The sequence below is a fragment of the Cibotium barometz genome, chromosome 41 (assembly GCF_041138505.1).
Source record: "Cibotium barometz isolate CiBa-2024 chromosome 41, ASM4113850v1, whole genome shotgun sequence".
Classification (NCBI taxonomy): domain Eukaryota; kingdom Viridiplantae; phylum Streptophyta; class Polypodiopsida; order Cyatheales; family Cibotiaceae; genus Cibotium; species Cibotium barometz.
In genome coordinates this window covers 5565526-5592412 of record NC_141086.1, presented here as the reverse complement: position 1 = coordinate 5592412, position 26887 = coordinate 5565526, and the positions used below count along the sequence as shown (strand labels likewise).

The following is a 26887-nucleotide window of genomic DNA, read 5'->3' as shown; positions in this document are numbered from 1 at the left end:
CTCTCTCATTCTCCCCAACCTCCATGCCTTGATCACATGTCTCCCCTTCTGCTTCCATAGTAGCGTCATCTCCACCACACCTTTCCACATGATGATGATCATCACCCCCCTCAGGCTCTCCCTCATCAAGAGCCCCTGGCTCAATGGTTATAGTAGGCTTGGTCTCTATCACATTCTCCCTATTATTACGAGAGGTGGCCTCCTCGTTCACGGTTCTACCTAAAGGGACAAATCAAAGTCCATAGCTTTTGCTACGTGCTGCAACATAAAATGTCGATTACTCAATCACAAAATACATGAAAAATATGTGCATCATCTAAAAGTAAAAGTCCCAAGTACTTGCTATAGATTTATTTCCTTGTTGTCCCATGATTCACTCTCCTTCAAGATCAATCGCTCTGCCCCTACAAATTTGAGGAAAACAAAAGTAAGCAAATATAATGTGTAGTTCAAAAGTTCATATAAAATCAATAGAAGGATCTAAACAATCATGAATTTATTGGTGAAAAGCAACATGGATTTTCTACCAGAGCTTTTAAGAAATCAATGTGGAGGTATATATTTGTGGCAAGTCGTATATAGCACCACCACCCCTTTCCACGACACAGAGAGTCTCAAATCTGTAAATAATAATTGTTTCAGCTTCACCTTTACTTACAAAGGAACATAGTGCCAATAGCATCACTTTATGTATTGTGATAACCACTTGAAACCATCACCATACACCATCTTCCTAACAATACTACACATGAAAACTTCAATAGGTTGGATATTCGTGTCACCAAGATTTACATTCCCTTTACTTGTTATGCAATTAGAAAGCCCCAAGTAATACCTTAACTCATCCTCTGAAGCTGCAATAGGTATGTCTATCTTGTTCCCTAAGATTAAGAAAGGCACACGAGCTAAAGAATCATATGAAAGGAGACCATCAAGTTCTTTCTTGGATTCAGCAAATCTCTCTTTGTCAGCAGCATCAACCAGATAGACTATGCCATCAACCTGCCAAGCAATGACAAAATGGTGCGATACAAAAACAAATGGTGCATAAAAAATTTAATTTCCCATCCCAAAAACTCTCTCAATGTCAATTACCAAACATGGCGAGCAATCTGGTGACCTCCCAAATCAAAAGCTTTGAACTTGATCTTCCCAATGCTCAATTCTTCTGACCTAGGGTATTGTGTTAGCTGATGCCTGAGCCAATCTCTGCAAGAGACGGAGATAACGGATCATTAAAAGGTAGAATCATAAAGCTTACCAAATGATTCTACTACATTGTTGGAAACAATGTCAACCAGCTTAGTATATATATGGTGGTTGCCTTTCATCTCCCTGATTCTTGCCTGAAACCCTGATTAGATCATCACCAGACCAAACCTTTAGTGATTTTTTGTCCCAATTTCCATGTTAGTGTCAATGTGGACTCATGCAATTAGGGCTACTCTTATTTAGAATATAGAAGGAGGATATATACAACATATCTACTTTGCTAGTAGGCACATGATGGCTCATGAGATTCACTATACGAGAGTTTTTTTCATACTTGGTCTCTCTTCTTTGGTTGGAGCTACACATTGGAATGCTAGTTGTAGCAGCTTCTCAACCATTAAGTATGCTAATGGGATTCTCTCAAGCTTTGGATCTAGTATCTCTATACATTTCCCATCAAGAAACATCTAGAATGCCTATATCGAAGATCCAATCAGACTCTCTCTCTCTCTCTCTCTCTCTCTCTCTCTCTCTCTCTCTCTCTCTCTCTCTCTCTCTCTCTCTCTCTCTCTCTCTCTCCACACACACACAAACACGAATGCATGCACTAGTGTGCCCACCCACAGATGCAATTACGTATGGTTTCACGTGTATGAAGACACGTGCACACACGCAGGCACACACATGCACGTGCAGACACACATACATGCATGGCCCCGTCTCCCCACGTGGCTCAACCCATTCATTCCCAATGTCACCCCCCACAGATAGGATATGCACACAAATGCACCTTCATGTATACAATGTACATGCCTGTACAACAAGCATGTACACTTGCACATACACACACACCACATGTGCATATGCACGACCCCATTTACACATGTACTTTTGCTAACACCCTATGTTTTGAGTTGCCTGAAAATTCAACCTCAGCATGCACCACTGCATTCAATAAAAAGATATGGACCGTGGTGTTCAAAATTTGGGTCCAAACCTTGTCATGAAACATTGTATATGCGATATTCAATAAAGTAAGATGAGGAGTACATGCAGTGTTTCTCACTGTAAAAGCCAAGGATTGCATACACACCCATCTTGTTGTTATCCTCTTGTGTGTTGTCTTTTCAGCTCAATAGGGCATCTTCCTGTAAACAACTCCACAAGAAGCACCCTGTTGTCCCTTTCACTCGGGATCCAAATATCTTGCTGTCCCTTTCACTTATGTGGACACGAGTATCCTCAAATTCCATAGGGCCGAGACGTGAAAATCCAAAGTCGGCCACTTTGGCTCAAAAGTTTTTAGTTAAGAGTATATTTAAGGACTTTATGTCACAATGTATGATGGATTGATTTGCAAAAATTAATCACAATGTATGATGGATTGATGTACAAAAAGTAATCACCTCAAGTACAATTGAACGACCTCTAGCTTGTAGGTGGTAAAACAAACATTAAACATTAACTTGTAGGTGGTAAAACAAACATTAAACACATACAAAGTCCTCACTCTCGCCAACATGAATATGAAGATATGTTATAGCATGTGTAACATCTATGGTGATATCGAACCATGTAGCCAAGTCAACTGTCCCATATTGGCCTGCAAGGTTTTAAAAAACAATTTAGTTGATACTGATTATTGACGAAACACATGGAGATCTAGGAAGAAGGGTAAGATCTCTCCATCTTTAAACCTTCGCCGGCCCGAGTCCATCACTTGCATCACGGAAGAAAAAAGGGGGCTTCTAGAGCCCCCTTTTTTATGGAGAAAAGGATTTTTGTATCATTTCAATGGTTGTAAGATTCCTCCCTCTAGCTTTTGAGGTGTGTAGGTGTAAGAACCTCCCCTTCTGATCTTATAATTATTCCCCCTCTAAAATAAAAGAAAGATCGTGTTTTACCCTGTTTTGGCCTGGAGAGAGAAAATGTCTAGAGGGAGGTAATTCAAAATTGAGATATTTTTGGATATAAAAATCCTCCTAGTGTCTAAAATGGTTTGAAAATAGGTATAAAGGACCTTAGCCTAAGGGTCTAGATTTTCAAAAAAATTTGGATTATGGTCCAATTAAGGTTCCTATGGGCCAATAGGATCAATCCAAGTGTAGGGAGGAGATAAATTGAAGAATAAAAGAAAACCCCCCCCAAAATGGGTAAATGCTCACATAAGATGAAGAGTGGACTAAGGACCAAAGAAAACAATTAAAAAACTGAATTTTGCCACCTCGATGTGGGGATCTCCCCTCATGAAGTGAGTACCTTTTTCTCATCATTACCCGTAATTTTTAATCAATAAAATGAGATATTTTCATCTCTCCTCTCTCCTGTTTCAAATCTAGATCCAAAAAGTAAGTTGAACTGACCCAAAAATGGTCAAAAATTGACCAAATTGATCTGGAAAATTCTAGAATCAGTTTGCTTGGTTAGAGGCTCACTTTTTCCTATAAATAAAAGCCTTTTCCTTTGTAAAAGCTTAATGGTGTTTATGCACTGTTACTCTACTCTTGTCCTGAGCCATCTACATTGAATTTTTTAATAATTCAATTGTTTTTGGCCTAATCCTCTCCAAAGTGAATTGGTGGCCACTATTGCTTTAAAGAAGAGTAGAACCCTCAATCCCTCAAGCCAAAGGAGAGCTTACAAGCTCCATGTAAGCTAATTTTCTTACTTTGTTTACGAATTTTAATGAAAAATCTATGGTTTTCTTGATTTTTATGTTTTGCAAATGATTGAATTAAATTCAAATGCTATGCCTTTGATGAAAAGGCCAGCCCCTTCTCTTCTTTACATTCCAACCTTTCTTAATCCTAGAAAGATTAAATAAGTGATTAATTAAACTCTTCTTATTGTTTACTCTCTTGAATTTAAAAAATTGTGTAGATTAGAGTTCTATAATTCTGAATTGGGTTTATTAAGTTAAGTGAAGAAAGATAAAAATGAGAAATGGTCAGCCATACAAAGGAGGTTATGGCAAAATTTTCTAGAATTTTGTGAAAAAGAAAGTTTGTTTTTATGTTATTCCAAAAGAGTAACTCCCACCATTTTTGCATCTAAAAGAAATATTCTAATTACTCCATGTACATATTCACCTATGAATATGCATGGATATCATTGATATTAATTATTAAATTTGATTTTTATGCATAGAAAGATGCATAAAGGAATTTTTTTTATTACAAAAGTGTTATTCTTATTAAATTTGATTTCTATGCATAGAAAGATGCATAATGGAATTTTTTTATAAAAATGTTATTCTTATTAAATTTGATTTCTATGTATAGAAAGATGCATAAAGGAATTTTTTTTATTACAAAAATGTTATTCTTATTAAAATTGATTTTTATGCATAGAATGTAACATACCCATTGTAAATAACAATGTACTTGCTTCAGAGTTGAAAAATATAACTTAGTTTGTCATTTTTACGATCAAAAAACTTCTATTTTTGAAAAATGAGCCATTTTTACTTAGAAATTTGTAATTTTGAATCCAAATTTGAAATCTACGCGTAATTTTACGCTTAAAATAGTTTTTTCTGAACTAAAAACGGGTACCCGGAATGGGTTTAATTAAGCTTTTAAGCCTTTAATCTGCGAACTTCCGACCAAAAATAGTAACTATCCAGGCGTCTAATCAACGAACGGAACACGCCCCCATGGTCACGGGGCAAGGCCAGACATTTCCGTCAAAAAATATTTTTGACCCCCCCACGACGGCGGGCGGGCGGCGTGGGCCCCACCACGGGCGCCGCCCGTAAAAAAACCGACAATCCGCCCGGGACACCCAAGCGTGTACATGACCTAGACGCACCCTCCAGCACACCCCTACACGTACCCCCTCCTCCCAGAACCCTCTATCCACAGGTGTCGCGCTCTCTCTCTCTTGGGGACACCTCCACCCCCATGTGTCACACTTTCTCTCTCCTCGAGACACCTCCACCCCCAGGTGTCTCACGCCCACACCCTCTCCCGGACACCTACACCACCCAGGTGTCACCTTCCCGCACCCGGACGTCCACCCTCCAGCACCTATAAAAGGACCCTCCCAGCCCCCTTCTCCAGACAAGCCCCCAGCAAGCCCCTACGCGCAAGCCCTCTCTCAAGCTCTAGGACATGTCCTACACTCTTCTCCCCCCCCGTGTGAATAGACTTAAAGTGTGCCTCTCCTTCAACCCTTGCCTTACTCTTCCCTAGGCCTCCCTAGACGTACACTCTTCTCAAGAGCTCTCCAAGTTAAGGACACCCTCTCAATTCCCCCCCCATATGCGGCGACTTAAACTTAGGCTAAGAGGTCGTTCCTGCCCATAAGCCCAACAAGCTTTTCCTACCCCAAACGGACTCCGTTTTCGAATCCGTTTGAACCAGTAGAATTCTCTCTTTTCTCTCCACGCTCCTAACCTCTTATATTCACCTCGTTTTCTCTCTATCCTCTTAAAACTCTAGTGCTCCTATGGCGCCGAAACGCCGTTGAATTGAAGAACCACGTGCTGCCCAAGGAGGGAATGAAGCAAATCGTGTCCCTGCAATCGACTTCGCCCCTCTTGAAGTGAATAGGCATGAAAATGATAACCAGACGGGCGGAGGATATAGCGAGGCCGGGAGTCGGCCCAGGGCAATCCCCTCCTATGCCACTGGGAATTGGTTTTCACCACCAGGGTGATGTATATATGCTGCCTAGTTCTGTGGGTCCAGGCTAGTGCGGTGACTTAACCCCCACCTCATGAGGAGACGTCCCCTCCGAAGAGCGAGAGGGTTTGGTACAAGTGTCAGTACCTGAGGGGGTGACAGGACGGCTTGGCCCTCGTCGGCTGGCTGACGACGAGGGGAGACGGTCCGTGAGGTTTACCCAGCTGGTTGAGGCTGGAAGATCGAATTCTAGATCATCGATGTGGTTGTGGTTGTGGTTGTGACTGTGATTGGATTGTGGTTATGGTTATGGTTTGGACATGAAGTTTGGATTGGGATATCGACCCGGTTTCAGGGTCTTTGTAAATATTTTTCACTGTAAGTATGTTCGTTGATTTCAATGTTGTGCTAAGGAAAATTTTCTTTAAGGAATCAGGTGTAATTAATTAACAAAGGAATTTGTTTTTAAGTGTTTCACAGTGTGGTAGGACGTAATTAGAAAATAATTGAACGGGTGAGTGCGTGGAAAGTGGGAGAATGGATGCCCTGACGGTACCATTCTAAGGATGGGTAGCTTTCTACTAGTCGTAACTTACGATACTTAGGGAATAGTAGAGTCACGAACAAGACTTGTTTTAGGGGACCGAGCCAGCGGCCGTGCCTCTTGAAATACGGGGGAAAAAGGCGTTGGCTTCCTTGAACCAAGTGTGGGTCTTGTTCCATCTCCACGCACATTTCGTGCTGGGGATTAGAATTTCCTTTAGGATGACTACGCTTCCCTTGCGAGATAGAGTTAGGTCCGTCCGTTTGCTCGTAACCTCGTATTTCTACGAGATCGAGGTGCCGTCAATCGGAAATAACATGAGACTTGACCGCCTATCAAAAGGATTCCCCCGCCCTACGGGGCGGCGGGGGCCTTACACGTGGTATCAGAGCAGGTTTAGACTTGGGAGATTTTATATTGTATTCTCTTGTTGCTCTAGGAATTCTTGTTAGACTAATCTAGTTACGGCTGGATGCAGGAGGACGAGATGGATCCCTATTCTCGCTTCCTGGTATTCCAATGCATGTTCATGACTGCTTGTCGCTCTTTCGAATTCGAGTTCCGTGACACTATGATGCACATTGTAGACAAGCTAACCCTTCCTCTTTACACTCGCATCGAAAGGGGATGGAACAGAACTGAGTATTGGCATCGTCGATCTACCTATTTCATCATTCGAGCTGAGCACGTCGGCAATCTCACCAACGACTTGAGGCGGATTCGATATGCCGAGATGTTGCGGATGGTTCGCCTGTTCTGGTTTATTGGCACTCCTCGTAACACCTATGTCACTATCGATGGGAATCGCATGCTGCAGAATCGTTGGGTTTATGATAAGGTGACTCAAGTTGTATCCCCTGATAGAGTAGCCGTTACCCGTCTTTCGAGACGAGGTTTACCTCCCCTACCAGAGACTTATCGAGTTCTTGAAACCATGGGAGAACCCCCCTACTTTTTCAATGCTACCACCGCAGATCTTTATTAGGTTCCTTAGAGGACTACCATGTAAATAAATAAGATTGGATTTAGTCCAATCCTTGTAAATGGCTTGGTTTACTTGTAAATGGCTTGGTTTACTTGTAAATATTAAAGCTTGGAATAAAAGGTTTTGATTTTCATACTCATTGTCTTATGTGTATTAAACCGCCTAAGTGACATGATTCTAAATTTAGCTTCTTATCGATAACCAGGATCGTCAACTTCTTGCTCCCAATGCATTATATACAGATACACAGGAGAAGAAGCTTCTCCTCAAACAAATGCAACCTCCCTCATTTAATGGGGCAGGTTCAAAGATTGAAAGGGATGCAGAAGTTTGGATAGAAGCCATGGACGATTACTTTTCGGCTGCTGGTACAGGAATTGGGAATCAATCCATGCTTGCCAGATTCCGTCTTACTGGGGACGCCAAACTTTGGTGGAAGCAATGGTGCCGAGATAAGGGCGTCACTGAAGATACCCAAACCTGGAGTGACATTAAGCAAGCTGTGAAGGGCCGTTATCTCCCCCCATCTCATGAATCTATTAAGATGAACGAGTTCTTCAGCCTCAAGCAGCTTAGCTTAACCCTGGAGGAATACTACTCAAAATTTGTCACACTTGGCAAATATGCTCCACCTATGTCGATCACTCAACAAGTGGCCCGATTTTGCCAAGGGCTGAATGAACCTTTGGATTCTCGCCTTGAAGCAATGAGGCCAACTACCTTGCAAGATGCTCTTACCCGAGCCAGACCTCTGGCTAAAGAAGTAAAGAGTGGTCAAGCAAAGAAGAGAGTCTATCCTGAGTCTAACCCAAGGGGGCGCCTTCAGAGGAATTACCAATCGAATTTCTGCCACAACACTATTGGTCAGTACCCCAATAATTTTGTCCCCCGCAGTTATGCTAATTCCACTTCAGAATCCTATGGGGACCAAAGGTGCTTTTATTGCAATGAAGTTGGCCACTTCCGGAATGAATGCCCCAAACTTGCAAGACCCTCTCTCAATCCTAGTGTCACTGGTGCTCCACAAGGCGGCCAGGTAGTTCAAGGTCGTGGGATTCCTAATAACCGCCAAGCTAGACGAGGTGGTGGTGGACGTGGTAGAGGTCGTGGAGTGACTGCCCGTGTCTGCTCTATGATTGGTGAACCGACTTTAGAGATGGAAGAAGAACAGCAAGCCACCATTCATGCAGCTATAGAACATCAAGGACCTAATCAGCAGTTTTCTGTTATCCAAGCTCCGGCTACTTATCAAGGTAGATCTTTCCAGCTTTTGGTTGATTGTGGTAGTACGCATTCATTTCTTTCTCCAAAATGCTTGCGTAAGTTACAGTTAGATCAAAAACCAGCCCAAGCAATGATTGTTGAGTTAGCTAGTGGAAAAGAAGAAGTATCCCGACATTGTGTGGGAGATCTTGAATTTGAATTGGATGGTGAATCAACCCATGGGTATTTTAGAAGCTTACCATTAGGGATTTATGATGGAATCCTTGGTATGGATTGGTTAATTGCAAACAATGCTGACATTCACTGTGCTGAAGGAAGCATCACCTTTAAGAATAGTCAAGGACAGGTAGTATCAGCCCAGGGAAAAACAGGTAAACCCAAATTTCATTTGGTCAAAGCTAATCGTCTTCTTAAGGGAGTGCGCAAGGGCCAACAGATCTTCCTTGTCAAACTCAACAAGGTAGAAGAAAGCAACCCAGATTTAGAACCCTCTTGGCTCCAGGAGTTTTGAGATATCTTTCTAGAGGAACTTACAAAACTACCCCCATCTCGAGAAGTAGATCATGGGATTGAGTTAATCCCTGGTGTGCTGAATCAGTTTCAAGGAGACCTTACAAAATGTCTCTTCCCGAAGCCATAGAGCTCAAGGAACAACTTAGGCAGCTCATTGAGCAAGGATTCATTGGCCCTAGTAATTCCCCATGGGGAGCGCTTGTTCTTTTCCAGAGAAAGAAGGATGGCTCGCTTCGGCTTTGTATTGACTACCGAGGCCTAAACAAGGTCACTGTCAAAAACAAATACCCCATTCCTCGCATCGACGAACTTCTTGACAGACTTTATGGATCCAAAGTTTTCTCCAAGATGGATTTAAGGTCTGGCTACTATCAAATTAGGATCAAGGAATTAGATATCTCAAAAACCGCTTTCAATACCCGCTATGGCCACTATGAATTTACAGTCATGCCATTCGGATTAACCAATGCTCCCGCCACCTTCAACCGCCTGATGCAGGATATCTTCCGACCCTACTTGGATGAATTTGTCCTTGTCTTCTTCGATGACATCTTGGTCTATTCTCAGTCAAAAGAGGAACATGAGGAGCATGTACGCAAAGTATTGCAAATACTGCGCGAACATAAGCTCTATGCCAAGAAAAGCAAATGTACCTTCTTCACTTCCCAAATTGAATATCTAGGGTTCATTGTCTCCTCAAGGGGCATCTCAGTAGACCCTGCCAAAGTCAAGGATATATTGGAATGGCCACCCCCTAGGACAGTCAAAGAAATCCGTGGGTTTCTAGGCATCACAGGATGGTATAGGATCTTCATCAAGGATTATGCCAAGATAGCCGCACCCTTAACTGATCTCCTCAAGAAGGAATGTAAGATAGTATGGTTACCAATCCACCAAATCAGTTTTAGCCAACTTAAGGCTATCCTCACCTCAGCACCAGTTTTGAAGCTCCCTGACTTCACCAAAGAGTTTGAGGTTGTCACTGATGCTAGTGGCCTTGCACTTGGTGGTGTCTTAATTCAAGAAGGAAGGCCTGTGGCTTACACTTCTCGTAAGCTTAAATCCTATGAAGTCAAATATGCCACCCATGACTTGGAACTCCTTGCAGTTGTTCATTGTTTCAAGTTATGGAGACACTATCTCCTAGGCCGTAAGTTTCTGCTTGTAACTGACCACCAGAGTTTAAAGTGGATCTTCACCCAGCCCAATCTCAACATGAGGCAAAGAAGATGGATTGAGATTCTACAAGAGTTTGATTTTGATATCAAATTTCGTCCTGGAAAGGATAATGTTGTAGCAGATGCCCTCAGTCGCAAATCCTTCCTAAGTGCAATCTCTATGCCAAATAACCCCATCCTAGAGAAGGTAAAGCAGGTTTCACTTCATGACCCTGATTACCAAAAGCTAGTAAGCCTGGTTCACAAGGAGGCACCCACAGAAAAGGAAAATATATTGATCAAGGGATACACCCTCGATGATGAATGCCTCTACTTCATGCATAGGTTATGTATTCCCAAAGATCTTGCACTGAAGAAGATGATCTTGTATGAAGCTCATGATAGCCCCGTAGCAGGACATCCAGGTTATGCAAAAACCTTGAATGCCTTAAGGAGAAGTTACTTTTGGCCTGGAATGAAGAGAGATATCCTTCAATACATCAGACAATGCCTTTCATGTCAAAGGATTAAAGCTGAAAGAATCAAAATGCCCGGGAAACTCCAACCTCTGGACATTCCTCAGATGAAGTGGGAATGTATCAGTATGGATTTTGTCACAAGTCTTCCCACAACACAAGGAGGGTATGATTCTATTTTAGTAGTTGTGGATATGCTTACCAAAGTCACCCATATTATCCCAGTAAAGAAGACATTTAAATCTTCTGATATTGCTCGCCTTTTCATCAAGGAAATCTTTAGGCTTCATGGATTGCCAAAAAGAATAGTCAGTGACCGGGACTCTGACTTCACTTCAAAGTTCTGGACATCATTATTCCAGGCTATTGGAACACAACTTTGTTTCAGTACAGCTTACCACCCAGAAACAAATGGTCAAACTGAGAGAGTTAATCAGATTATAGAAGACATCCTGAGAGCCTATTGTGGGCGTGAACCAAAGAAGTGGATTCAGTATCTCCCTCTAGTGGAGTTCTCTTACAATACATCCTATCACCAAAGCATAGGGATGTCACCATTCAAAGCTCTTTATGGTCAGGAGTGTTTATCTCCCTTAAATTTCTCTGACCCCACACTAAAGGTTGAAGCCTCCAGGATAATGCTTGAAGAAATGGAAGAACAAACCAAAGCTATTCGTAAGGATATTAAAGCCGCCCAGGATCGACAGAAGCATTATGCTGATACCAAAAGATCTGACAGAATTTTTCAGCAAGGAGACAAAGTTTTTCTTCGAGTGCGGCCAAAGAGAAGTTCTTTATCTCTTGGAAAATTTAGGAAACTGAGTCCAAGGTATTGTGGGCCTTATGAAGTCATCAAATGTTTGGGAAAACATGCCTACAAACTTCGCCTCCCAACCCACCTCAAGATCCATGATGTATTCCATGTAAGCTTACTAAAGCCATGTGTGCCTCATCCTGATCATGTTCTTGATGATGAACAAATTGTAATGCCAACTCAGGGAGTCCTTGAAATGAGACCTAATAGAATCATCGACTCTAGAGAAAGAGTGCTTCGCAATAGAATCCTTAGGGAACATTTAGTGGAATGGAAAGAATACCCTGAGGAGGATGCCACTTGGGAGGAAGAGTCAACCCTCCAAAAGAATTACCCAGAGTTCGTGCCGAGATGAGGACATCTCGAGTTCTTTTAGTAGGGAAGGATGTAACATACCCATTGTAAATAACAATGTACTTGCTTCAGAGTTGAAAAATATAACTTAGTTTGTCATTTTTACGATCAAAAAACTTCTATTTTTGGAAAATGAGCCATTTTTACTTAGAAATTTGTAATTTTGAATCCAAATTTGAAATCTACGCGTAATTTTACGCTTAAAATAGTTTTTTCTGAACTAAAAACGGGTACCCGGAATGGGTTTAATTAAGCTTTTAAGCCTTTAATCTGCGAACTTCCGACCAAAAATAGTAACTATCCAGGCGTCTAATCAACGAACGGAACACGCCCCCATGGTCACGGGGCAAGGCCGGACATTTCCGTCAAAAAATATTTTTGACCCCCCCGGACGATGGCGGGCGGCCGGCGTGGGCCCCACCACGGGCGCCGCCCGTGAAAAAAACCGACAATCCGCCCGGGACACCCAAGCGTGTACACGACCTAGACGCACCCTCCAGCACACCCCTACACGTACCCCCTCCTCCCAGAACCCTCTATCCACAGGTGTCGCGCTCTCTCTCTCTTGGGGACACCTCCACCCCCATGTGTCACACTTTCTCTCTCCTCGAGACACCTCCACCCCCAGGTGTCTCACGCCCACACCCTCTCCCGGACACCTACACCACCCAGGTGTCACCTTCCCGCACCCGGACGTCCACCCTCCAGCACCTATAAAAGGACCCTCCCAGCCCCCTTCTCCAGACAAGCCCCCAGCAAGCCCCTACGCACAAGCCCTCTCTCAAGCTCTAGGACATGTCCTACACTCTTCTCCCCCCCGTGTGAATAGACTTTAAGTGTGCCTCTCCTTCAACCCTTGCCTTACTCTTCCCTAGGCCTCCCTAGACGTACACTCTTCTCAAGAGCTCTCCAAGTTAAGGACACCCTCTCAATTCCCCCCCCCATATGCGGCGACTTAAACTTAGGCTGAGGTCGTTCCTGCCCATAAGCCCAACAAGCTTTTCCTACCCCAAACGGACTCCGTTTTCGAATCCGTTTGAACCAGTAGAATTCTCTCTTTTCTCTCCACGCTCCCAACCTCTTATATTCACCTCGTTTTCTCTCTATCCTCTTAAAACTCTAGTGCTCCTATGGCGCCGAAACGCCGTCGAATTGAAGAACCACGTGCTGCCCAAGGAGGGAATGAAGCAAATCGTGTCCCTAATCGACTTCGCCCCTCTTGAAGTGAATAGGCATGAAAATGATAACCAGACGGGCGGAGGATATAGCGAGGCCGGGAGTCGGCCCAGGGCAATCCCCTCCTATGCCACTGGGAATTGGTTTTCACCACCAGGGTGATGTATATATGCTGCCTAGTTCTGTGGGTCCAGGCTAGTGCGGTGACTTAACCCCCACCTCATGAGGAGACGTCCCCTCCGAAGAGCGAGAGGGTTTGGTACAAGCGTCAGTATCTGAGGGGGTGACAGGACGGCTTGGTCCTCGTCGGCTGGCTGACGACGAGGGGAGACGGTCCGTGAGGTTTACCCAGCTGGTTGAGGCTGGAAGATCGAATTCTAGATCATCGATGTGGTTGAGGTTGTGGTTGTGACTGTGATTGGATTGTGGTTATGGTTATGGTTTGGACAAGAAGTTTGGATTGGGATATCGACCCGGTTTCAGGGTCTTTGTAAATATTTTTCACTGTAAGTATGTTCGTTGATTTCAATGTTGTGCTAAGGAAAATTTTCTTTAAGGAATCAGGTGTAATTAATTAACAAAGGAATTTGTTTTTAAGGAATCAGGTGTAATTAATTAACAAAGGAATTTGTTTTTAAGGAAAATTTTCTTTAAGGAATCAGGTGTAATTAATTAACAAAGGAATTTGTTTTTAAGTGTTTCACAGTGTGGTAGGACGTAATTAGAAAATAATTGAACGGGTGAGTGCGTGGAAAGTGGGAGAATGGATGCCCTGACGGTACCATTCTAAGGATGGGTGGAGCTACCCGATCAGTCGGGTAGCTTTCTACTAGTCGTAACTTACGATACTTAGGGAATAGTAGAGTCACGAACAAGACTTGTTTTAGGGGACCGAGCCAGCGGCGGCCGTGCCTCTTGAAATACGGGGGAAAAAGGCGTTGGCTTCCTTGAACCAAGTGTGGGTCTTGTTCCATCTCCACGCACATTTCGTGCTGGGGATTAGAATTTCCTTTAGGATGACTACGCTTCCCTTGCGAGATAGAGTTAGGTCCGTCCGTTTGCTCGTAACCTCGTATTTCTACGAGATCGAGGTGCCGTCAATCGGAAAATAACATGAGACTTGACCGCCTATCAAAAGGATTCCCCCGCCCCCGCGGGGGCCTTACATAGAAAGATGCATAAAGAAATTTTTTTATTATAAAAGTGTTATTCTTATTAAATTTGATTCTATAGAAAGATGCATAAAGGAAATTTTTTTATTACAAAAGTGTTATTCTTATTTAATTTGATTTCTATGCATAGAAAGATGAAATTTTTTATAAAAGTGTTATTCTTATTAAATTTGATTTCTATGCATAGAAAGATGCATAAAGGAATTTTTTTAATTACAAAAGTGTTATTCTTATTAAATTTGATTCTATGCATAGAAAGATGCATAAAAGAAATTTTTTTATTACAAAAATGTTATTCTTATTAAATTTGATTTTTATGCATAGAAAGATGCATAAAGGATTTTTTTAAATATAAAAGTGTTATTCTTATTAAATTTGATTCTATGCATAGAAAGATGCATAAAGGAAAATTTTTAATTAGAAAAGTGTTATTCTTATTAAATTTGATTTTTATGCATAGAACGATGCATAAAGGAATTTTTTTATTATAAAAGCGTTATTCTTATAAAAATTATTTTTTATGCATAAATAGATGAATAAAGATTTTTTTTATTTTAAAAGTGTTATTCCTATTAAATTTGATTTTATACATAAAAGGATTTTTTTTAATAAAAGTGTTATTCCCATTGAAGTTGGTTTTTATGCATAAATAGATGCATAAAGAATCTTTATATCAGAATTAGAATTCTCTTAAATTCTATGAGTATTTTATAAATGAATAATTAAATACTCTAAGAGAGAAATTTCTATCGTTTTATATTCACACGGATTGTAAAAAGAAAATTCAGGAAATCTATCGAGATCAAAATATTCAGATAAATGATTAATTTATTCCTCATTGAAATTCGTAACTAATTTAGAAATCAGTTAAGTGAATATTCAAAGAAAGAAATTCAGTAAAATAGTATTTGAATTATCAAACCTTTTCGAGAAAGATAGTTCAGGCAAAATCTTATCCGACTCGAACCTTGAATCAGACTATGATCAAGACCAAACTCTTTTGTCAGTTTTGAGGAAAGAAGGTGTGACCAGTTTAGAAAAATACACTCAAAACACCCGCCAAATCTGAAACTAAGTTTGAGACCCTTCGAATTGATCTGTGGATCAAGGTTATAGAATTCGATGAATTCCGGTATGAAATTTAGAATTCCGATCAAGAAGCTTTGGGAATACTGATTCAAGAAACACTCCTTGTATTCAAAAGATAATCAAACTGAAAACTTGTATAGAAACCCTGTTTTCTTAAAGGACTATCTTATGCCAGAATGCTGGAGGGAGCATTTGGTATATGTTTTTCTAAGGGAAGTTTGGTTGCGATCAGCTCTGCTGGTGGGGAGTGTTCAAAGGATGGCTCATGTGGCAAAGCCTACCCAGGACCACCCTCGGTATGGTTGAAAAATGGTGAGCTTCTGGTACGATGATGGGCGAGGGCCGACGAAGCGGTCCCTGAGTGAATAGATGTGATGAGATGTGATGTGAATCAGATAGATGTGAATGAATGGATGAGATGTAATGTGATGTGAATCAGGATGTGAATGAATGAGATGTGATGACATGTGAATCAGATAGATGTGAATGAATGGATGGATGGGATGTGATATTGTTAATAGATGTGATGAGATGTGATGAGATGTGATGAGATGAGATGTGATGAGATGTGATGTGAATAGATGTGATGAGAAGTAATGTGAATAGATGTGATGAGATGTAATGTGAATCAGATAGATGTGAATGAATGGATGAGATGTGAAACGGGATGTGAATGAATGAGATGTGATGTCATGTGAATCGGGATGTAAACGAATGATATGAGATATAATGTGATGTGAATCGGGATGTGAATGAATGAGATGTGATGACATGTGAATCAGATAGATGGGAATGAATGGATGAGATGTAATGTGATGTGAATCGGGATGTGAATGAATGAGATGTGATGACATGTGAATCAGATAGATGTGAATGAATGGATGAGATGTAATGTGATGTGAATCGAGATTTGAATGAATGAGATGTGATAATATGTGAATCAGATAGATGTGAATGAATGGATGAGATGTAATGTGATGTGAATCGGGATGTGAATGAATGAGATGTGATGACATGTGAATCAGATAGATGTGAATGAATGGATGAGATGTAATGTGATGTGAATCGGGATGTGAATGAATCAGATAGATGTGAATGAATGGATGAGATGTAATGTGATGTGAATCGGGATGTGAATGAATGGATGAGATGAATGAGATGTGATGACATGTGAATCAGATAGATGTGAATGGATGGATGGATGGTATGTGATGTGAATAGATGTGATGAGATGTGATGTGAATAGATGTGATGTGAATAGATGTGATGAGATGTGGTGTGAATCAGATAGATGTGAATGAATGGATGAGATGTGAATCGGGATGTGAATGATTGAGTTGTGATGACATGTGAATCAGATAGATGTGAATGAATGGATGAGATGTAATGTGATGTGAAACGGGATGTGAATGAATGAGATGTGATGTGAAATGGGATGTGAATGAATGAGATGTGATCTCATGTGAATGGGGATGTAAATGAATGATATGGGATGTGAATGGATGATATGTGATGTGAATGAATGTGATGTGATGTGAAACAGGATAGATGTGAATGAATGAGATGTGATGTGAATGAATGAGGTGTGATGAGATGTGAATATGGGTAGATGCGAGTGGATGAGATCTGATGAGGTGTGATGAGATGTGAATATGGGTAGATGCGAGTGGATGAGATCTGATGAGGATAAATGAGGAAAGATGTGATGAGATGGAAAATGATGTGATTGGATGAGAATGGGAATACATATGAATTGGATGTGGATTAAGTAATGTGGATTGATGTGGAACAATGTGGAAAGACGAGAGTTTGTTATATAGAAACTGTATTTATGACCTTTTTTTTTAAATGGCTATTTTATGTCAATAATGCTGGGGAAGCATTTTGATCGTTTTGTGAATGAGGTCGTGGAGATCTATCTGTTAAATTTGCAACGGTGACGGAAAGTCAATGGAGGATAGCAAGGTCGGTCGGGGTCTTGACCAGCCTCGATTCGATTTAAATGGTGAGCTTCCGGTACGATGGATGAGGGACTAAGGAAGCGGCCTATGAGTGAAGCGCTAGGTGACCTGCGAAAGATCCTAGAGGGTGCTGACCATACGGTGCTTGAGCTTTGGGTCACCGAAGATACCCACACGTGCGTCATGGAAGATACCCACACGTGCGTCATGGAAGATATTGGAACAAGGAGTAAGAGTTGTTTTCTGAATTCGGGCATGGATCTGGTTGATTGACTTGTTGGTCCTCAACGGATGAGTCCATGGCTCTTTTATATGGATTTGTTGGTTGATCTTGCTGATCTTCATAGGAGATTCCATTTTGATTTTTATAAGTGAATATATTACCGGGTACTATGAGCTAGGGACTATCGAAAAGGCCCCTGAGTGGACAGGTGGTGAGCGTTCTATTTGCCAATGATGCCATAGGTATGAAGGAAAAATTGGAAATTAGGACTCAAGCGGATATTTTGGAGGATTATGATCAGTGATACTATAGTTTCATTAAAAGATTGTTTTAAAGATAGCTGAATCTATGAAAAATGTAATTTCATATTGGGTGTGTAAGTGGTGTGACTAGTTTTAAGTTGCATGAATATCCGGCTAGGGGGCCTGGGAACTCTTTTCCCTGGTACCCGGGACAAAACCTAACCAAATTCTTGAATGGATCCCATCACTACAGTGGTTGGGCGGTTGGCTAACCCACGGGATTGGATGGGGTTAGTAGACTGACTGATGGATCCCTAAAATGAGACTCAATTCTGTTATGGTACAATAGATGAAGTAAATCTTGGATAAAAATTGTTCTATTGAAAAGAATCAACGGCTGTGCCTCTCAATGAGGAAAAAAGCATTGGTCTCTATGATCCAAGTGCAAGTCTTTTCCTTGATCTGACTATGGGACTTACGGGTTCAGTCAGATCAGTTCAGTTAGTTAAGGCTATTGACTACGTTAGAGTAAAAATATCCTAGAGGAATCGCTCGTGCTTTCCGGGCGAGGGAAGTTTTTTCGGGTTCGGTTTTGGAAGAACCGAGGGATTAGTCTCTTGTCCGGATATACATGGGCGAGGCCCCGAGTGAGGGACCTTGCCCCGCGCAAGAAGTGCTACTTTCGCTGCTAGCACCCCAGAATTCGTTGCACGGAGGGGACATGGATCTTTCAATGGTAGCCTTTTTCTAGAAAGACTCTCAGGCTCTCAATGTAGTGAGTTTTGGGTGGTTCTGGGGGAATACAAGAGCTAGAAACCATGGATGAAACTTTCACTCTAGCCAACATAAGAGAAGGGAGAAGAAACAAACGGAAGAAAAAAGGGAGCTCCTAGAGCCTCCCTGATGATCTGCGCCATTCTAGCCAACAGAAGAGAAGGGAGAAGAAACAAATGGAAGAAGAAAGGGGGCTCCTAGAGCCCCCTTTGTGGAGGAAAGGATTCTTGACTGAAACCCTGTAAATCGCTGGCCCGAGTCCATCAGAACAAAAGTTGCTGTACATCGTCAGCTCGAGTCCATCACCTGCTTGCAAACGCGGCTTGGTCTTCTTGTGCGAACACTTCTTGTTCACCTTCTTTTGCGAAAAAGCTAGGGTTTATCTTAGCCTTGAAAATTATGAGATGAAAATATGGCCTTGAGAATATGAGATGAGATGGACTGAAAAGCTAGGGTCTTCTTTCCTGGACCTTGAAAATTATGAGATGAGATGGACTGAAAATATACCCTTTCCTAGAAAATTATGAGATAACATGGACTAAAAATTATGAGATGAGATGAGATGGACTGAAAATTATGAGATGAGATGGTCGTTTGGCTGCTTTTTGGAGTCGGCTGCTAAATAACCTCACGACTAGCTAAAATAGCATTTTAATGCTAATAAAACCACATGTTCACACTGTACCTTCTATACTAATAATAATTGTAATAAAACCCGAGAGAGGGAGAGTCCATGACATAGAGAGTCTCAGATCTATAAATAATAATTGTCCTACTTCACGACACAAAGAAAGAGAGAGATTATTAATCTATTAATTATTAATGTATTTATTATTAATATATAGCCTAAATATGGAATAAAACCTTGGAAGGCTTGGAAGGACTTTAATTACTCCTGGCAAGTATAAATACTCATTTGGCTCATGCAAGTAAAAATACTTGTGGCTCTTAAACCTTGGGAAGGAATTTTGCAAGTACGTTATAAATAACCAGATTTTGCAAGATACGGTCATTAGTTGTTATTTTGGCCGTGTCACTAGTTATTATTTTCTTTTTTAGCACTGTCGTCAGTCTCATTAATTTTCTATTTTGGCAGTTGCGTCAGTTATGAGCACATGTAAAATATTCTTTAGAATTGAAGTCTTTGAAAATATTACTTAAAAGTGATGTTGATTTACCTTGGCACTGGAACTAATGTTAATATTAATATATTAATATTTATGATGTATATAGAAAATTAATATTTTTTAAAAATTAATATAAAAATGTTTAATATTAATAGAAAACTATTATTATTTTTGTTATTAATCTTGAATGTCTTAAGTATTATGACATTATATAATGTGCATGTAAAACGTTTTCTTAAAGCCAAATTAATGGCATTCTATCAAACCGTTTTGCAATCTTCTACACTTTCTTCTACTGTGCATCCAAACCTGTGCATAGTATGGAGGCCTTGGTTGAGTTTCATTCTAATAAACCATTGGTTTCCAAGTATGTGTCTTTGCAGAATGGTAAACTCATTGTTAGTCAAGCATTTTGGAAAAATATTTTCCCAATGGTTATCAAATGTCAAGTTTCAATGCTGTGTTGGATGAAGATGAGGACACAACTATGCATGTTCCGATGGTAGGAAAAAGTGATATTGAAGGTAACCTCCATTTTGTTCTTGATGCTACCTTGTCCAAGAAGTATGTTGTTATTCGTAGACGGTCAAAGGAAGCTTGCACTTCAAAAACCCCTAATGTTGTGGATTTAGAGAGTCCCTCAAAAAACCACAGTAAGTCTCCTTGTCACCAAAATTTTCCTAGTGGGAATGAACAAAAAAGTATAGTACCTATGATTTTGAATCACAAGAAAATTAGCATCCTTAAAAATCATTTATCTAGAATTGGTAAATGCTTGAAGGTGTCGGAGCTACCACGCCATTATAATGGGAATCTCATTTGTTCATTTCCCGCTACAATGGGAAAAGTGAAGTCTACATATAGAATGGAGCAAAAGTATGATGGGGACTAGATCAGCTACTTCAAACATGTCTATTGACTGCACTGTTAGAGTTAGTCCTCTAGCTTTTCTTCTTGGTGTGGATCTTCCTCTTGGAAAGAGATGTTCTTCTTCTTTCATGGTGGCTGGGGCCATGAGCTTGTTCGTCAGTTCTTGCTCCATGTGTGAGCAACATGTTTAAACGTTTTGTTGACAGTTCTTTTGGGCTTTTGATGTTTATCTTGTGTCATTATGTAATGCAAACCCAAATCTATGTGGGAGGTCTTACCTCTTGCCTTATTCTGGACACAAGGGCAGTGTCTGATCCCATTTTTACACTGATGTAATGTGCCCAATACATAATGCGTATAGCATTCATTCTTATGCACATTCCCAAATGTAACTCTGGCTGTGAATAATATTGAATTTGAGTGTGATTTGTAGGCATTAACCAAGGGTTAAATTCAAAATGATGATTACCACAAATTTATCAACATAATTTTACAAAAAATTACATTAAATCAAGGGTAACCAATTTGTGCGGAATGGTTAGAGTATCAAACCATCTTTGAATTGCAATCTGAAGTTATAGGGATCTGTATCAAATACCTAATGGTTAATTTGAACCCTCAATTGCACCAAAATACAATGATTAGCACTGATTAATCATTGATTAATAAATTAATCCCTTGTTTTGTGTGCAAAAAATAGAGTATGCAGGGAGCCCAGATCTGAGGCCTTAGAGTATAAATGAGCTCAAATCCTTTCAAGGCCATCATTAGCAATTAGTCTAGTATAGGATTAAGCCAAGAAACACAAGATTTGACCAGACATTGAATGCTTAATCTCTCTTTTATCAAAGTCACCTGCAGATTTGATGAAGAGCTTGGATCTCACTGCTGTAGACTTGATCAAATCAAATTTTGACTTCACCAGCTTGTAGAGCATGCTTGAAAACCCCCGGGGCTAAGAGGAATTAGATCAATTTGACTTGGAGTAGACAAGATCTGAAATTTCTTCAGAAAAAACTGCGCTGCAAAAAAATACGATTTCTCCTAGATGCGCCGGTAGTTTGCGCTTCTCATTTGATGAGATGGAGCAACATTGAGATGGCTATGTTGGGCTAGAAGGGTTTGGGCTAATTTGGCTCTTGGAGGGAGATCAAGCCCCTCCATTGGCTAGGGGTACAGAAAGCTTCTTGAAAATAACTTAAAAAATTGATTATTTTTTAATTATCTACTAATCCTAATTAACTAGATAATGGGCTCATAAACTTGATGGATTCTAGGCTTGGCTCTGATACCATGTTAGAATTACAGCAATGTGATGAGCTATGGAGATTTAAATGCTAGAATCAACATCATTAACAAAGTGATTAGATGATAATTAAGGTGTGATTAGTGAGTAATTAACTAATAGCTTAATTTAGGCATGGATAATCAAAAACCAGCAAATTCTCATTAGGCCAATGCCTCAATTTATAGAGTTTACATCCAAGCATCTAATCCCACTGATTTCTCCTTGATTCACTCCACCTCTTTTGCTTGATTCTCTCCACCTCTCCCAGAATATCTCCACACTTCCTAAATCTTCTCATGCTACCCTTTATTCTCTCCCAGTAGATTCTTCTCACCTTTTCAGGTTCTCTCACATTTACACATTCTCTTTTACAGCCTCTAACCAAGGGTTTGTTCTCGCACACACCCTATTCACTTGTATATTTCAACAGATATGTTGTGGAAAATAGATACAGGACACAAAGAGGATGCAAGACTCTTCACTTCTCTACTCCAGATGCAAAAATAAGCAAGGAACCCTCTAAAGATGGCAAGCAACAAGAAGGCAATATGGGAGCCTCCACAGATCTTTAACAACCAGCTACACAACACAATGTTCTATCACTGAGCAACATGTGAATTGTATCTTTTGGGCTATTCATAGAACCCCTTTGAATTTAAAGTTGAAATGCCTTGGCTGGACAATAGATAAGACAAAGTGCAACCGTTACATCCAAAACTCATCAAGTAGAGTAGTTTCTCCATGTTTTTTTCTGAGAGAAAACATCATGGACCTGGCAGTGCGCCAAGGCACAATTAATGTGGTTCTATAATGATGATGTCACCCACACATGGCACCCACACAACAACATCATTCATAAGCCTCAATGACGCACTAAGTGGCCTGTGGACATTGGGACAAAAATCACTAAAGATGAAGCTGACATGCTAGAAGCAGTTGGGTTTTGTCTAAAAAGAGTAGGGAATACAGTAGGCACACATGAGGAAGTCCAAAAAGAGCAGGGAATGCAGTAGGCACACATGAGGAAGTCCAAAAACATGGAGCAGGGAATGCAATAGGCACACATGAGGAAGAAGTCCAAAAACATGGAGCAGGCAACATAGTAGGCACACATGAGGAAGAAGTCTAAAAACATGGAGGTGCAAGTAATGTGCGAAGGTCCAAATGGAGACATGAGATCTCACAAGAGGCAAGCAAGAGGATTTCTAGTGCTCTTTCAATAGAGGGGTTATTTACATTGAAGAGGATACCATTATCCCAAGATGTAACTACTGAGCCAAGATATAATGTGCATGTAACTACTGAGCCAAGATGCACTTGCCCTGACTTCCAAAAGAGGAAGCAAGGGAACAAGTCATATCTTGCTTGTTGCAAGCACATCTATTATGTGTTTTTGCATGTTTTTGGTCTCCATCAGAATGAGAACATGTTCATGCATCAACCAGTCCTTTCTAGTACTACACATCTATATGCTGCTTTGAGTCGTACTAGAACTCTTGCCTAAGGTATTGTTGTTACTTCTTGGAAATTATCATGACCTTTTGACTTTTGACTATGGCTATGTATCTATGAGCCTTTTTGACTTTCACTATACATAGGCCTTTTGACTTTTGACTTTCACTATACATAGGCCTTTTGACTTTTGACTTTCACTGTATGGGTCTGTTGTGTGTTAGTGTATGTAGAGGCAACAACACTTCCTAGAAGAATTTACATGCTAAATTGTAATACATGGGCCTTTCTACTTTTAGCATGTAAATTGTCTATCAAACTGTTTTTATTCATAACCACCGAATAAATTGCATGTATAGGCATGTAAGTTGTGTAAGTCTCGCAAAATCCTCTCAGATACCAAAAAAGCTCACAAGGAAATGCTCGCAAAAAAACCCCGAAGGTTTATGGGACGTAAGGTTTGATTTATTGAATATTGGTCCTTTAAGGGGAAGTGTTGTTGGAACTACCCATGACACAATGGAGGGGGAAGTAGGAGACTTGCATGGTATGGATGCCAAGCCAACACATCGTGGAGGTAAAAAGGTGGTTTCAAGGGTTGTAACAAAAGATATGGATGCAAAGATGATCCTGGCCTTCAGTGTCAAGTTATTAAAAGGAATGTCAAGTTATTAAAAGGTGGTTTCAAGGGTTGTAACAAAAGATATGGATGCAAAGATGATCCTGGCCTTCAGTGTCAAGTTATTAAAAGGAATGTCATTCAAGCCAATGAGGATGTGGAATTTCTAGTATCCTCAACCCTGGGAAGTGAGGCTCGTGGGAAGACAAAAAAGGTGAAAAGTTATGCATTTTCATCATGCAGTTGTGAATATTTTGAGTTTACGATGGATAAGGTACATGCCTTGCAAACATTTGTACTAATACACAAATGAACTGGGACTTCAAGTGGCTACGTAGAGGTTTGTTTACCATGCAGCTTTAACAAAGAGGAAGTTGGAGTAGGTGCTCAAAAGTTTCATTGACAGGAGAGAGTGATGGGAAATGGAAATCTTTTGGGGTGGTTTTTGTGTCTTTTTTGGGTTCATGGTTTTGTAGCTAGAACAATTTATGTGTGCATACTTATGCGGGTTCATAAAGATTACACTACAAAGATACAAGTTTTTGTTTACAAAGTATGCATTTTTGTACATAGATTTGAACAATGGTGTGGGGTCCTCCAATGTCATGAAAACTATTTTTTGTATAATGCATGCATAAAATTATAATTTTTTCTCTACAAATACGATGGGTGTGCTCGAACTTATGTTGTGCTACAATTTTGTGTCTTCATTCTTAATTTCATGTTTCACTTGATTGCACCATTGTGCAAGAATAAATCATAGCCATGCCTTATATTTTTTATTTAAGATTTCTTATAGGGGTGTTTCTTTAGGAAACATAACAAATTGGGCGATTATTTTTTCTTGTGTCGCTTCTGCATGCATTTAATTTTTTTCCCCACGCTCAGACACTTGGAGGTTTTTGCTCGAAAAATGGACATCCCCCTAGAGGCCAATTTATTAGAGAACCAAATGTGGGCATCTAGGTTGACTCTCCATCCTATAGAGCAACCTTCTATTTCTTATTTCTTCACACTGCTTTCTCAAATGTGGGCATCTGGGTTGAATCTCCATCCTATAGCAACCTTCTATTTCTTATTCTTCACACTACTTTCTTTAACTCTTTTTTTTCTTTCTTTGACATCTTTCAATGAGATTTTCTGTTGAGTTCTCTTCTTCATTTGGTAAGGATAAGGTACCTATTTTTGGCCCCCTATGTGTTGAGGCTTGCGAGGGAGGCTAGTGGCGGTAGGGGATTTGTATACTACATAAGAGGTGGCTAGGTCCAAGGTGGAAGGAGTATCATGTCTGTTTAGAGATGGTCCTATGGCTCCATGAATTGGGAAATTTTTTCTTTACCTTTTGTGAGGTTTGCATCGCGAGGGTTTTTGTGTTGGAGATGGTCCTAGGGCTCCATGAGTTAGGCAATTTTTTCCCTTACCTTTTGTGAGGTTTACATCGTGATGAGGGTTCTCATGTTACTAGGAATTCATCTTGGGTTGCCATTGCTCCTCAGTGCTTTTTGTTATGAGACTGAAGAAGTTGGGGTAGTTGATGGTATGACCTTAGGGACCCAAATGCTTTTGGTACTTGCATAATACCTTTGCGCCACCAGAAGCATGTTAGGCACCCATGTCAAGCACCCACCATCTTTATGGAGCACATTTTTTTTAGAGATCGACTTACTCGATGAGGCATCGTGAACTGGTGCTTTGGGTAGCCAGAGTTGTCTCTACCTAGCATAGTAGCTCTGAGCCTTTGGATAGCTAGAGTTTTCTCTACTTGGCATAGTAGCCCTAGATCTTTGGATAGCCAAAGTTGTCTCTACTGAGCATAGTAGCCATGAGCCTTTGGATAGCTAGAGTTGTGTCTCATAGGCATAGTAGCCCTTTTGATGAAACATGACTTTGGTTTGTGGGGTTAAGGTTTGGTGCTTGAGTATGTGGTTTAATCTCGATGGCATGGCTTTCACTAGCATATGTTGGACCTTGGGTACCCAAATTTTCAATTGCCCTTTGTAACAACCTTGTTTTTGGTACCCACCAATTGTTGCCCTTCTCATGGAAACATTAGTTCTAGTGGGACAGATGGGTGGTACAGATTTTGCAAAGTTAGATGTGTTAGTTTAGTGGTAATGATGTTAGTTGTGTTAGTTTTTGGAGAGGCCACTTGCATTGGGGAGTACTTTGATGGAGAAGGTTGATCTTACATGTGCAAGTCTTTTATTGGAGCTTACCCTATGGTCAAGGATAGGAGAGGCATCTTTTTAAGTGGCTTGACTAGGGTGTGATGTACCTTTAAATGTTTGATGGGTGTGAGCACTTCTTTGATGGGAGAATGGTTCTCTAGTGTTTAAGTTTGACAAGAATTGGGCTCCTCATCTGTCATAAGGATAGTTACTTATCTAATTGTGGTTAGTTGTACAAGGTTCTAGTTTGGGGGTCCAAGTCCATTTCGCATTGATTATGTCCCATCCATCCTCATCCGAGAAGCACTTCTTCATGCATGGTACCTACAGGCATGACATAGAACTTCCCTTACAAGTGGTTATTCCTAATGCAAAACATAGCAATGGAATGATCCACCATGGGGTTTTGACTCTGTCTACTCCTTCAACTTGCACATTTGTGGTGTCAAGAATGGTCATTTGCAATGCACACCAAGTTACGTGGGACATTAGGTTATGGCTCACACTTATGTCTACGAGGGAAAGCTTGTGTACTAGGACAGTCTCTGTGGCCAAGGCATTCTCAATCAAGAGGCCATAGTAGCACCTAAGTTTGCTACCATTGAAGAAGCCTTGCATTTCGTTCACTGCCAAGTGTTTCAATGCACGATCTTGGGGGGTTCACCTAAAAATATGGAAGTGTAGCACGTGAGTTCATTAGGAGGGGTTTATTAATTCAAAAAAGTTATATAATTACATTTATAGGAGGAGTGCATGATGATCAACAAAGAATATAAATTTATTGGCCATACTAGATAATGGAAACACTTCTCTATGATATAG

At 40.6% G+C, this 26887-nt stretch overlaps 1 pseudogene; it reads right to left on the bottom strand.

Annotated features, from left to right (window-relative positions):
• Window positions 1-681: 681 nt before the first annotated feature.
• LOC147614631 (small COPII coat GTPase SAR1A-like) lies at window positions 682-26683 on the bottom strand (annotated as a pseudogene).
• Window positions 26684-26887: the final 204 nt, after the last annotated feature.